Raw genomic sequence first — 14,686 nt, 5'->3', positions numbered from 1 at the left:
AAGAACAAAAATCATAAATTTTTACTATTCTACTCTCCCCCTCCCTCCCTGGCCCGGTTTCTGTCCCTTCCCAAATCACTATTCTAAAAGAACAGTTTCAGCCCGGATTTCTCACATCCGAGGCTCTCAAGCCCCAGTTAGTCTTTCTTCGTCTGTTTTGTTGCTTATTGGCCTTCAGTTCTCGAAGGAGTTGTGTCCCAAGTTCCGTCTTCTTTCCTTCCACCAAAGTCAGTAGCAATTGCTGCCAAGGATCTGCCAATCTCCCATGCTCAAACTTAAAGAAAAGGTCCCAATCATGCTTGTTCTTTCCTTCCACCGAATCAGTCAATAGCAATTGCTGCCAAGGATCTGCCAGTCTCCCATATTCGAACTTGAGGAAGAAGTCCCAATCATGTTTGTTTGTTTTTTTGTATTCCAGTATTCCAGATATTCCAGGGGCTTCTTCCTTTGTCCTTCTCTCCTTTTGCAGATTTACGGTCCACTGGTCTTCTTCTTCAGTTCCTTTGTTTCCTAAAGCTGCAGGCTTTTGGTTGGTGCTTTCCATCTGAACATCCTCTCCTTCTTCTTCTTCTTCTTCTTCTTTCCCCCCCATTTCCAAAGCTGTCTCTTCTTTTCCGGCTGCCAGGTTTTTTTCCAACTTTGTATCGTCAGCAGAGTTGCTCAATTTCAGATTCAAGGTCACAAGTTGTTTACTCATATCTGCAGTCTGCTCTTGTAAAGTTCCCACGAGAAAAAACATCCTTTCTATCTCTGCCCATAATTTTCCTTCTGCAGCCATTGCAGTATCCTTTGTTCCCTCCAGGGGGATTGCCAGTCCAATAGTTCTTTTCCAGCAATTCGTTACTTTGTTGTTCAAAATACTTTGTTTCCAATCAGTTCAGATACAATATGTCACCTTTAATCCAAAAAGAAATTTCTAAATATCACAGTTCCAGCCTCTAATCGCCCGTTTGACAGCTCTTTTGACAGCTGTCAAACTTTCTTTCTCTTTTTCCTCAGGCTCACACGCAGGACACTCCCGGGTCCAGAATGGGGGGGGATTACACAAAAGCTTCTAATATTCCTCTCTCCTCTCCAGCACAATAACTTTTAATCCATTTCGTGCAAGTTGTCTTTCTAAACACAAAAGTCTTTCCACCTTAGTGCTCCTCTCCTTGCTTGAATCTTTTTGTGGGGGGGGGGAGTGTGGACTTCCTTTTAGCACATCCCCCGGTCGTACTCCAATCAAAGGTAAAATTTTAGTGTCGAATTTTCATTTTACTCACGGGTTCTTTGTTTCAGTCCAAATTTCAGGAAGGAAGACAGCGCTCTCCGGCCATGGCTCGCGGCTTCGCTCCGCAGAGGTAGCGATGGACTCTCAGCACCGCGCCGCACCCCAGTCCACTCCGCAGCCTTTAAAAAGGCTCTTCGCGGGTCGGGGAGGGCGTTTAAGGTGCCCACCGAGTCACCAAGTCCGCAGGCTTCAGCGCCTGCGGTTTTTGAGGGTCCCCGTGTCGCCGGCACGGCAAGACCCGTCCTCTGCGGAGCCGATTCCCTCCGGAGCTCGGAGGGAATCCGCCATTACCGGATCGCGCTATCCCGGAAGTCCACCAGAAATGCAGTCTTGCCCTTCTGTGCTCATACATACAGTTTTTTGACGTTTCCACTGAAAATTCAAGCGAGGAATTTCAGCGTTTGGCATGCTTACTGAGTACCTGGAACCATTTTGTTGTGTACAGCATTCAGTCATCATCACCCAAGGTGTTCAAATATTGGGCTAATATAAGTCACTAGGCTTGTGCATTGTGGCTATAGAGTACAGGAGAATTTTCGTTGTGGCAATAGCAACTGAGTTTTCCATGATTAAAGACAGTGGAAGGATTGCCTAATTCAGTAGCTTCAGTGAAATACTGTCTCTCTCAGCAAAGCTTCCTGTTCATGAAGATAGCAATGCAGAATGCTCCCCCAAACCCTTCTTCACCCAGGCTTTAGTGTTGATGAATTCTGCCACCCCTTCTGCCACCCTTCTGTCCTCTAATAAACCAGGCAGAGAGGGGTGCTTCCACTACAACTGGCCTTGGACTTAGTTCTGATTACTCTCTAAAACTATTATTGTTAAGTGGCTAAATGTCTAATAAAGATCAGCAGAAGGATCGAGAACAGGACCTCTTCCTCCTCCTTAGGCATAGTTTTAGCCTATTCTTTAAATTGTTTTAAAAACAACAACACAAAACCCCTAATAACAAAATACAACATTCTTACATTCTTAGAACAACTTTCTAATAAGATTGTATCATTACGATGCCAGTATCCCCAAAATGTAATTCACACATTTTGTTATTTCTGCACTATCTGGTTCATTAAGAGCTGCATGTGATTGATAGACACTGACTTTTTTCATTCAGTTCAGTAACCCACAACATTTAGTCAACCATGCCTGAAATGAGATAAAACATTTGTTTCAATCTTTTAACACTCCCCATACTTCGAACAACAAAACATAATGACTATTGGTTCCAAAATTTAGCCGTAAGTTAACGGAAATTAAATAAAACACCACTTTTACCGAGGAATAAATAATCCTCTGACTTTTCTTATCCCATCTAAATTGGGTGATCATTTTCTACAAACTTCTCAAAATTGTATATTGCATTATGTTAGGATTAATGTAGGTCAAAGGGAAAGTACATTTAAATGCCCATGATCTAGCACATTACAAATATTATCACATTCTGGAAACACAGAGAATATCTGCCGGATGCTTTGGATGCAGTAAAATGAATCCCATTTTGGACTACGGGTAGGACAAGTCAAATGTAAAAAATGAGATGAGTGGCACTCCTTTCACACATTCTATGAAAACATGGGCCTGCAAGTAGGTTTGTGTGTAATGTCCCATTTCCTTACCTCTTTAAAAACCCGGTTTCCAAATGTGCAGAGAGAATCCTATACACACACAGTTTATGTCTTGCTGCTGTTCTGTCCTTAGAAACAACATGGTAGAACTGCCAGAGTGCTCCCATTCACCTCCTGTCCATTTAGCCTATGCACTTTGAATACGGAAAGAAGGCTAAAGATCCCACCATGTTGGGATGCTGCCAGGGAGATGGGGGCATCAGGCAGGCCTCCAGCCACCGGCCGGCAGCCAGACGAACTCTGGTCTCCCTTGGAGCAGCATCAGTCAGCAACACATAGCTTCAGAAGCCTTCAGAAACTTGAGCACGCTCTATCAGCAGAGTGAATAAATCTTCACGACGGAAGTGGCGGACAGAGACATGTGTAAGCATTATTTACAGGCGTTTATTCAGCATAGTTCAGGAACAAAGGAAAAAACATGTCTGCTTCCCTTTGTGTCCAAGCACACAGCAGTATAGCAAAAGCAATATACAAATGGAAATTCCCAGCAGACTGTGCTGGAAGTAAACAGGCATGTCACACACAACAGTCACGCCTGTTCCTTTTAAGGTGGAATGGAACTATATCCTAACACACCATACCTCTCTTCCTAGAGTTGTCCATCACAGATAGGACAAAATTCCTCATGAAGCCCAAGTTCTTGACAATATAGTGGACAGCTAGTTGTTGGTATTTCACTCCTCCCATTGCAAGGATCATCTGATCCTATTGTTTACTTTCTGTTCCGTGAGAAAGGAAGCCTGTCTGTGTGACTTCTGCCTCTGGTACTATTGTGTTTTTCCTTTTCTGCTCTGTCTTGCGACCAGACAGGATGTCCATACGAGGGCTGCTCCTCTCATACGTGTTGGTTATGTTCTTTAATCTGTAATTAGTAGAAATAAAGTAGGTATGCCCAGATACCTACTCACCTCCGTCTGTGCTGCTTTTACTCTATAAAGACTGGGTGCTCACAAGAGAGCAACTGTGAGCCCCAGAACACCAGGACCCCTTCCTGGGAATGCTGTGTAGCTGTTCCAGTTGCCAGAGGAGGCCATGGGGCCTGCAAGAGTGTTCCATTAGTGGTATCACATGATTTTCATCAGGCAGGTGTCATCATGTCCGGATGACCTCATTGCTTTGTGACAGAGCCTTTGTTAGTCCTCAGACTCACAAATGGGAGCTTGTTTCCCATTGCAGGTTTTCTCACTGGCAGTGAGGCGATGCAACATCCCTGCAGCCTTCAGGCCTACAGCCAGGGATGGAAGCTAGACTGCGGTGGCCTTCACCTTATTTCTATATCCACAGAGGAAGTGCCAGGGGCAGCGTTGTTATCTTTGGTTGGGTGTAGAAAGCAAACTCAGTCAACTGACAATGGACTGAAGCGTTTTTCTTTACATTTGCACTTGAAACAATAGCAACCGGATGCTGAAAGTCAGAGCACAACAAACAGGTAGAATGGAGAGAGTTCTATGGGGTTCCAAACCAGCAGAGGGCCTGGACTTTTAGCTTTCTTTTCTTTTTAAAAGTAAATTATAAGTTGTGGACCAAGGAGCTTCTAGGGGTCCAGCGCATTTTCCTGCTAAATGCTGTGTGCAGGAGGAAGCCACCCCAGCCCTATTCCAAGAAAGCCAGTAGTGGAGGCAATGATCACTGTCTCTCTGGGGCCCAGACCCTTTCTCCACTCCTCTGTATAAATTTACCCCAATGAGTTAAGATTTTCAAAATTTTATATTATTCCCTGAGAAGCAGGAATTACCATATTGGTCAAGATTTCTTTTATTTTAAAAGGGTGAGGCCATGATGGAGGAGGCGTGTGGTTTGAGGAGGAAACAAGGCGCCCACAGATACCCAGTGCCAAAGGACCCCCAGAAAACTGGAGCCAACCCTGGTTTCTTTCCAACACAGTGCTGGGTGTGTATGCAAGGGGCCCAATTCATGTTCTACACCAGTATTGCAAGGTATACATCTAAACCCACAAGCATGTCCACTGTGCACGTAAATCCTACATATACAAGTGAGAGTTATGGAGCCTTTTGTAAGGAGTCAGGATGTGTGTACATTAAAAAGACATACATACATTTAACCTTTATGCTTAATAAAGAACTTGTCACACCACGAAGTAGAAAAAGCAAGCCATGGATCTGAGATCTGTGTCTTCTGTGAGAGTTAAGCTCTCCCTTCAAAACCCCATGATGGCAAGGTAGCAGAGTCTCTCAACCGCTCTTTTTGTCTGTGGTTCAGGGACATGTAGGGCTGATCCTTGAGAGAGTTTAGCAAAGAGGTGTCCCATTGGAGCTGTGTGATAACTAGTCATTAAAAGCCTAGGGTCTAAGCTTAAAATAAAGAGTACAATGCCTTGGTTTAAGGAAGACAATGACTTTATCTCTGTAATTCCTGACTTACCTTAAAAGAGCTCTTACTTGTCTGTTTGGAGTTGGTTCCTACTTACAGGAAGCTGAGAAATAGTAAACAGACTTTCCTTGCAAATACAAGGATTAGTGCTCTGACTTTTTCCTGCAACTATTAGGGTCAGGTTGTTCGCTGATCTTTCCAGGTCACGCTGGAGATAGGTACTTGTACCAGGATCACAAATAGTTCGTAAGGGGTATATTTTATATTAAATTCATGCCAGCTGTTACAGTGCCATGATCCATAGATATAAACCATGTGAATTGTCCAGATTAGCATCCATCATTATAACATGCCCGGGAAATCCTGTTGGTATCCCTGCATGTCAGTACTTCAGTTAATAAGCTTCCTAGATGCTTGATGTACTATTGGCCTATTTTCAGTAGAACATTTCTAAAGATGAGTACATGTCAAGATGGTGTTGAAGGGCTGCTTGAATTCTGAGAGAATTGTACAACAAGCAAACAAATCAAAGATCAACTTCATCAGAAGCAACCTCTGATCATAAAACAATCACCCATGAAATAGGCATGGGCTTCAGTAAAGGACAAGTGTTATAGGATGGGAGAGAGAGAGGGTGGGGTGGTGAAGCTTATGTAAGCAAGTGTATGCATGGGGTTTTTGTGACAGTATCACTTAGGTAGGTTCTCTTTCTATTCACTTGTTATATTTCGCTACAGTGCATAGAACACCAATGTCTCACAACAAATGTAACTGATCTGTAGAAAACACAACTTGAAGAAAGAGACAGTCCATGTGCTTTTGTAAACAAGGGAAATCTCTCTCTCTCTCTCTCTCTCTCTCTCTCTCGCCAGTGTAGTGTAGTGGTTAAGAGCGGTGGACTCGTAATCTGGTGAACCGGGTTTGATTCCCTGCTCCTCCACATGCAGCTGCTGGGTGACCTTGGGCCAGTCACACTTCTCTGAAGTCTCTCAGCCCCACTCACCCCACAGAGTGTTTGTTGTGGGGGATGAAGGGAAAGGAGATTGTTAGCCGCTTTGAGACTCCTTTGGGTAGTGATAAAGCGGGATATCAAATCCAAACTCTTCTTCTATATATGAATGGAGGGCTCTTTAATGTGATACTTTAGGTACTTATCATATTTTGTTCTCTGTTTGTTGAAACTATTCCTGAAAAATTCAGGCTACCTTCAAAGATAATGGGAAAGTTCTCCATGGGTTTTTACAGGGATTGTTGTAGCCAGTGACGTTTGATTCCCCCACCCACCCCAATAATCACAAAACAGGGAGGGGGATTCCTTTGCTGCCTTCCTTGATGGCAACATTTTATGAACTTGAATCCTCAGAGTGACTTTAGAAAATGTATTGCCTTATCACCAGTAAATAAACCAATACTAAATTCTGAAGCAAAAACAAAAGAAAAAGTTTCATATAAGATAATATGGGATATAGGCTTCCCATAACTACCGTTTCACATAATATTTCATCCAAAGTTTTAGAATTATTAGCATATTTTCTATTTGTTATTGTATTGGAAAACCTGATGTAAGGTGGTGTACATTTAACTCCAGCTAGGCTAAACAGAAGGTTCAGCTGATTCCCCCTCCTGCATCCCAGCTTTTGTTGTAAGGCATCTTTGCCCAGACTCAACTGGTTTTAATAGGTGTCTCTAACATTTTGAAGACTAACCACAATTAAGGACAAGCTAATTAAAGTATTAGACAAAGTTGAAATCATGTCATGGAGTAAACTCATCACAGGCATGGACTTAGAAACCACAGCTTCAATGACAGAAAATGTAAGCCTATTTATAATGCTCAACATCATATGGTCTGAAGCTCAACATAAAAAAAAACTAAGATCATGGCCACTGATCTGGTCCCTTCACGAAACAGACAAACAGAAGGGGAAGAAATTGAGGCAGTGAGAGATTTTACTTCCTTGGGCTCCATGATCACTGCAGATGGTGACAGCAGCCACGAAATTAAAGGACGTCTGCTCCTTGGGAGAAAGGCGATGGTAAACCTAGACAGCATCTTAAAAAGCAGAGACATTACCTTGCCGACAAAGGTCTGTATAGTTAAAGCCATGGTTTTTCCAGTAGTGATGTATGGAAGTGAAAGCTGGACCATAAAGAAGGCTGTTCGCCAAAGAATTGATGCTTTAGAATAATGTTGCTGGATGAGACTCTTGAGAGTCCCATGGACTGCAAGAAGATCAAAACTATCCATTCTGAAGGAAATCAGCCGTGACTGCTCAATGACAGATCCTGAAGCTGAGACTCCAATACTGATGTTGGGGAAAATGGAGGGCACAAGGAGAAGGGGACGACAGAGGACGAGATGGTTGGACAGTGTTCCCAAAGCTGCCAACATGAGTTTGACCAAAATGCAGGAGACAGTGGAAGACAGGAATGCCTTGCATGCTCTGGTCCATGGGGTCACGAAGAGTCAGACAAGACTAAACAACTAAACAACAACATAATGCTCTGTCATTCAGACGTTAACTGTATTATGCTGTTTCTACTGACATGAACCAACCTGGACTTTGCAATCGTCATCTGAGGCCCTTGTTTTTGTGCCCTCTCCATAAGAGGCCTGGAAGCTGGCAGTAGGAGAAAGGCCTTTACACTGATATCTCCCCACTCATGGAATTCTCTCTCCAGGGAGGCTTGCGTGGAACCATCTTTGTGTAGTTTTAGGCATGAAGTAAAAAGGCCATCGATCTCATGTCCTTTCAAGTAGCTATTGCCTCTTTTTGTTGAGCAGGATCTGCTAATTCTTTCTTTTATTTGTATTGATTTTTGAAGGTTTATATTGGTGGTTTACTGTAATTGGTTTTAATGATTCTATCATGTTTGTAAGTTGCTTCGAGTCATTTCTGCGACTAAAGCAACCAATAAATATAATTTTAATATTATTATTTTGTATTGATATAATAAGAAATAATGTTCTTTTAAAAATGAACTGGTTGCAATATAGTAGGTTAGATAGAGAATTAGATGGGACAAAGTATTATACCACAGCTTTTTGTGATCATATTATGTTAATGCTGGTGGTATCTCCATAGCATGTATGCACAAAATGGCATTTATATTTAAATGTTTTATTTTTCTGACTTTCGTAGATTTCATTGAAAGTGGTTGATATAGCCAAAGGCAGAGAGCAGTTCCACCTTTCATGGATTCAGCTCACATCCAGGCTTTTAAGCGGTTTACGGGTCTACTTTAGTGTTCTCCTAATCTCTAATTGATTTTCCTGAATGCTTTGCATTGTTATGCTTGTTCTGATTAATTAACTTCCAACCTTTTCAATGTAATCATGATGATCTCATTAAAAAGGCCTATCTAGTCTCTTTCTCTGTGGTGGTCTATTTTCCTCAAAAGTTTACAATGAAAGCAAATGCTGGTTATGAGTATACCAACACATGCCGTTCATGACTTTGCGCTAAAACAAGGTTCACATTGGTAGCCCATAGCAGGGCATAAGATATCCAAGAGGAAGGTAATCATGGCAGCTGATATTGGAAGAACTGCTGTTTCAGGCACAGGTATGTTATAATACAGACCTAACTCCCATTACCTGTCTACATGTCTGTCTGGGCCTCCTCCCCCCCGACCCTTTCCAGATTTTCCCTTTTCCTTAACTTCAAATGAGGTGCTAGCAACTAGTGGCAGAGGAAGGGGTGGGGTGGGGGGCCCACCTTGGGAGCCATCTGTGAGGGGGTGACAAGAAGGCATCCCGTGGGAGGCTTGCCCGCCAGCCCCGGGCATGGCAGCGTGAGCCGCCATTGCACTGCACAGCTGCATGCAGAGGATCCTGCCGTCGTCTGTATGGCACTCGAGCAGCACCGTTAGCAAACCGCCCGGCGGTGCATGTGCAGAGCCACTACGTACGGCGCATGTGCATGTGCCATATGTAGCAGCACCGTGCATCTGCCGTACGTACGGTGCACGCGCATGCGCTACCGGGCGGTTTGCCCTGCCTCTGACACCCTGCACCAGGTGCTGGTTAGCCTTCTTTCACCCCTGCTAGCAACAGAAAGAAGAAAAACATTCCTTCTCCTTCTTCCCTGCAGCTTTGTCCCATTCCACATGAGATGGAACAACTGGAACCACTGGTTCCATCTACGGGTTTCTTAGAGTATGAACATGCCCTTAAACTGCAGCGGCAGGAATGTACAGGAATGTTGTTTCCACGTCACCAAACCTCAGTCTACATTATTTTGAGCTGAGAACATATGCCTACAATTCCATTTTGTGTCCATTTGAAGTGCTGCAGCAGTGGAAAGTGGCCAGTCTTCCTTCAGGACAGAGCTAAATACAGGTAGGGCTCATGCTTCACATCAAAATGCAAAAAGCAAACATTCCAGGCGAGGAGCCTTACCAATATAGATGCATGTTCCACGTAGCAAAGTCTGAAGATTTTAAATGTGTAGGAGACTCAGGGTATATATGCTGTCCCTTCCATGTTGGCCGGCAAGGTCTGAAGGTGGCTTGCTAGCATGAACACACTTAAAAGACTCATGATTGAGAAGACCAGTCATGCAGGGTTCCCAATTCCAGGAAGGCTTACAGCATGTTTAGGCAGAATTTGCAAAATCCCCCAGAGTTCAAGAATCCATCAGATTTCCTAAGAACTTCAGAAATTGACCATTTTATTTAAACGCTCATGTCTGAGGGCTGAGGAGAGGGTATGGGGCAACTGGTGCTGAAAGACGGGAGCTCACTAGGAAATAGTATTTCCACATCCACTCTCCAGCCTTTAGGAAATCATTTTTTTAAAAAAAATAATATTTATTACTTTTAAGAATTACAGAAAAGGAAAAGAAAAGAAGATAAGAGAAAAAAACAAAAGAGAAAAAAACAATACAATACAATATATAGACAATACAAAACACAACCTAAACACATTAAACTTAAGCACATTAAACTAAACTAAACTAAACCCTATCCCTAACCCTAACCCTGAATAAAATAAAACAAAAACAATTTAAAAACATACATCACACCCTTTCCATACTCTTTCTTTCATTCCCTTGTTTCCTCGACCTCCTCACACCTCCCTTTTCATATTCCGCTTCTATATTGTTTCAGCAAATCCTTTCCATCTTTCTCTATTTTCTATCATATTATAAATATCTTAACATATTTTTTAACCTTATTTTCCGTTAAAATTAAAATACTTATATATGCTTAACTCCTTATAACATTTCTGCTAAGGCCATAAAATTTCATTGCTTGTCGAGTCCCCAGGTCCACCCCAATAACTCACACATCACACAGAATTTTTGTTTAAGGTTTTTGGCATAATTTTGGCCACAACTTTATTAAAATACAAATTTGTGAGTGGTTGCTTAGGCATTGGTTGCGACTATCTGCCCCCACCATGGGGGACAGACTGACATTCCACACGATGCGAAAGTCAGAATGGGGGAATACACTTGGGGGTTACGCGGAGCAGGGAACCTGCCCTCACCCCAAATGCAACCAGGCATTGGTTGCGACTATCTGCCCCCACCATGGGGGACAGACTGACATTCCGCACGATGCGAAAGTCAGAATGGGGGAATACACTTGGGGGTTACGCGGAGCAGGGAACCTGCCCTCACCCCAAATGCAACCAGGAGCTCATTGCTATGGCCCGAGCCCCCTGGACAGAGTGGACAAGCAATAGTTAGCCCCCAATTCCTTTAACGGAATCCCTTGCAGCAGCAGCATTAGAGGGGCAGGCACAGCCAATCCATGCCCCTCAACCAACCAAACCATAAACCAATGCCTAACAGCAACCTTACAAGTTGTGACGATTTGCTACGCAGTAGGCAAAAACCAAATGGCCCCAGCCAATCAGCCAGATGGACAAAATTCCTACCAGGCCCCTGCCCCAACGGGAGACGACCCCATGACAGGCATAGCAAGGTCAAAGCAAACAACCCTATTCTAGGGAGGGAGGGACGGGCAATCCGCTGCACGGGCGAAAAGAGGAAGCCCTAGCCTCGTGCAAGGAGTTTTAGCATTTCTGGCTGTCAATCAATAAATGGCAACATTAATTTCTTCCCAACAACAAGGGAAGCCCCAATCGCATCAGTGGCCAACAATCAGTTAGCCCGCCCCCAACTTTGGAGTGTCCTGGTGGCCCCCACCATCTCCTCTCCCTGGTTTCGGATTCTGCCAGTCCTTTCCGTCAATTCCATATGGTCCATCAACCTGGAGATCTTATGTCCGAGGCTCTTAACTCTTTTCCAGGTCCCTTCTGCAGGTCTTCTTCATATTCTTTAATGCTAAAGAGCAGATCTCGGGAAAACTCCAACCTAACAATACTTTTATTCCTTCTGGACAGGTCAGCCAAATTTCCGTAGTTGAAGCTAAGATCCATAAAGTGTTTCAAGACATGTTTCAAAATTCCTCCAAATCCAAAGGCCCCCAGAACTTCAATCTCCCCCAGACCCAAGTCCATGTCCCAGAAGTCAGTTAATCCCTGCATAGAGGAATCTTTCCAACTTTCCTTCTTCAGTCCAAGCCGGGATCCGATCCTCAAAATCTGACTTTTTCTAGATTCAATCATAAAAGGCCTCAACTTGTAGTCCTCAATTTGCTTCTGTAAGACTGAGGATCCCGCTTGTATTACTTTAGGTTCAACAACAACAGCTTTTTCCTTCTCCTCCACAATTTGTCCAGCCTTTAGGAAATCAAGCCCTGGGGCAATTTGAGAAAGTGTAACATGTCTCATTCACTTTCTGGATAACAATTTGAGAGAGTACCATAGTCATCCTAGAGCAGGGATGTCCAGCCAGTAGATCCCCCCCACGCTTCTCCTCCCTCTAAGGACAATGGGTAGATCACTGCCAGTTTTCTTATACTGGGAGTAGATCACAGTCTCTTGGGAGTTGGATATGCGTGTCCTAGAGGTTATGAGGTCCTGAGATAGCCCAGTAAGGGAAGCCTCAGTGTAAAGGTTGAAGTCTCCTAGCACCTCCGCCCTGGAGTTTTCCCACACATTGCTTGCATCTACGGTGCACTTCTGCTTCCTTGCAGTGGGGCTGCACTTTTAGCCCTGCTCCTCGATGTCAGATCTCCTCAAACAACCATACATTGCCTTTTTCTTTGAAGAGAGACCCCAACACGTGAGATCCTGGTGTTCTGTGCAGGTGTCCTGATCATGCAGAGACTCTACATGACAGCAAGAGATCGTGTGTTTAGGTTCCTCTTCAAGCAACTACAGTTTCACATCAAACTAGTATGTGGTTTTTTGAGAAAGGAGACACAAAGTCCAGGACAGGACTAAAAGCACTGCCTCACTATAAATAAACACAATTGTACCCTGCACATAAGCAGCATATGAGTAATGGGTGTCTCCTCATTAGCTGAAAGTTCTCATCTCTGAAAAACTGCTTAAAATTATCTTTTTGTAAGACATTTTTTTCCTGAATCATCAGAGATCCTCCCAGTTCATAGCAGGTGTCTTCAGTTATGACATATTCCACCTTTTTCAGTTCTGCTAAAAAATATTTTAAAATCTTATCATTTAATCATTCAGTATAAATCCAATGGTTAATTCACAACTGTCTTTTATATAAAGAAATAAACCTTTAGAGGCTGAGTAGGTAAGAATAAGTTCAAAGTTTCCTAAATCTTAGTAATACACGATCATGGAAAACCATTCTTCCTTTAGGCCACATGGCTTTGTGAGAGTAAATGCATCATTCTAAATGCATTGCATACAGAGAACGTATTGATATCTCTAAGCAAAGGGCTTGCCTGTTTCTTTTCTGAATGTCACTCAGCAGCTTTAAGTGCCCACAGAGAAAGGGAACCCAGCAGTTCTAACTAATCAAATACTTATGCTCACCTGTAATAAGAAAGTCATTTGCTATGAGTTTTTGGACCACACAGTGGTGATCTTCTTTTGAATAAAAGAGAGACTGAATTTGGAATGTGGGAGATTAAAATACAGAGTTTTGATTCCTTAAAAACACAACTGGGGTGAAAGCTGATTGAAGTGCCATTGAGGCAGAGAAGAGTTTTGAAAACAAAACCGTCTTAACAGGCAGATAGATGCCTGTTAAGATGCTTTTCTTGATATTGAAAAGCTTGAATTTTACTACCTGGAATCAGTGTAAATATAGTTGAGATAACATTGGAAAGTGCTTTCTTATTTATCTTCTGAAATGTGTCAGATAACTTTGTTTAAGAAATAAAACAATCTGAAGATGTCCACTGCATACTGATTTTGAAGTGACTAGGAACATCAAACATTTACCATTGGCAGGTGTGGTGCTAACATCGTAAAAGCTCCGATGATCAAACTAAAGGTCCATTTAGTCCAGCATCCTGTATCTCACAATGGCCACCCAGATGCCCGTAGGAAGCCCATAATAGCCTCCCCTGCTGTTGTTATGCTGTAACTTGTATGTAGAGGCATGGGGCCTCTTATTCTGTAGGAAGTTAGTACAAAATCCTCATGAACAGTAGTCAACAGCCTTTACTGCCATGTGTTTCTATATAAATTCATCTAAGTTGGTGGTCTTCACCACATCTTGCAGAAGCAAATTTCATCATTTAACTATGCATTGCCATTGAAAAGCTGAAAAGAAGGAAAGGAATTAGCTAGAAGTCTTTACAGACTCCTGATTGCACCCTGTGGGGTTTTCTGTTTTTAGAATTTCTGAATTTAGATGCTTTTGTTAGCAATGACAGTGGTAAACTCCACAGTTTCTGGGTTGGAAACCTGACTGACACAGAGACAAATGGCATCTCTCTCTCTCTCTCTCTCTCTCTCTCTCTCTCTCTCTCTCTCTCTCTCTCTCACACACACACACACACACACACACTGCAAATGGAGAGAATTTCCTAAAAATCCATGTTTATTTACATGGATCACACAGAAGTCTAGCAATAACTTGTATTCCATTTCCACTGTCTGTCTTTCTGTTCCATTCTGGAGGGCTCACCTGCAAATGAGGCGGGTGTGAAGGGGAATCTTACGTTATATATACTGCCAATTTCCAATTTAAAAGCTCCTGCATCAGTCTTTAGGGCAGCTGCATCCCTGCTTTGGCACCCTTCTCCTCCATTATTCAAAGCATGAGAATGGCAGACAAAAAGAATGAGAAATTTTAAATAAACCCTCTCTCAAATCCACCCCTCATGCACACTGTCTCTCCCTACTTGAAAGAAAAGGAAGGCGTTGTTTTAAGGGATTGAGTGCTGGCTGGAAGGCCTTTGGGAAGGCTTTTGGCTTGAGTTTGAATGTGAACCAGGGAATAATAATAATAATAATAATAATTTGAGTGGTATACAAAATCTAATAACATGAATAAATAAACTTAGGCATGGATAGGCCTAAATGTGATTTCTATAAACCATGGTTTTCAGAGTTGTTTCTACCTGTTTCCAAATTATGACTAAACCAGAAGCTCCACCTACATGTAATATTAGTAGTGAC

At 42.8% G+C, this 14,686-nt stretch overlaps 1 protein-coding gene across 2 annotated transcripts in view; it reads right to left on the bottom strand.

Annotated features, from left to right (window-relative positions):
- Nucleotides 1-14,686, bottom strand: part of LOC309367739 (uncharacterized protein) — a 177,185-nt gene that overhangs the window by 2,452 nt on the left and 160,047 nt on the right. Inside the window, exon 1 of one of the 2 annotated variants that reach the window (XR_014167309.1) lies at nt 3,804-4,057. The gene's annotated coding sequence lies outside the window, so the exon portion shown is untranslated. Of the gene's footprint in view, nt 1-3,803; nt 4,058-4,987; nt 5,203-14,686 lie in introns of those variants that run through there. The other variant, XM_081907353.1, reaches the window with a different exon arrangement.

This window comes from Podarcis melisellensis (assembly GCF_964234715.1).
Source record: "Podarcis melisellensis genome assembly, chromosome: 4".
NCBI classification, from domain to species: Eukaryota; Metazoa; Chordata; class Lepidosauria; order Squamata; family Lacertidae; genus Podarcis; species Podarcis melisellensis.
This window is presented reverse-complemented; position numbering and strand designations above follow the sequence as displayed.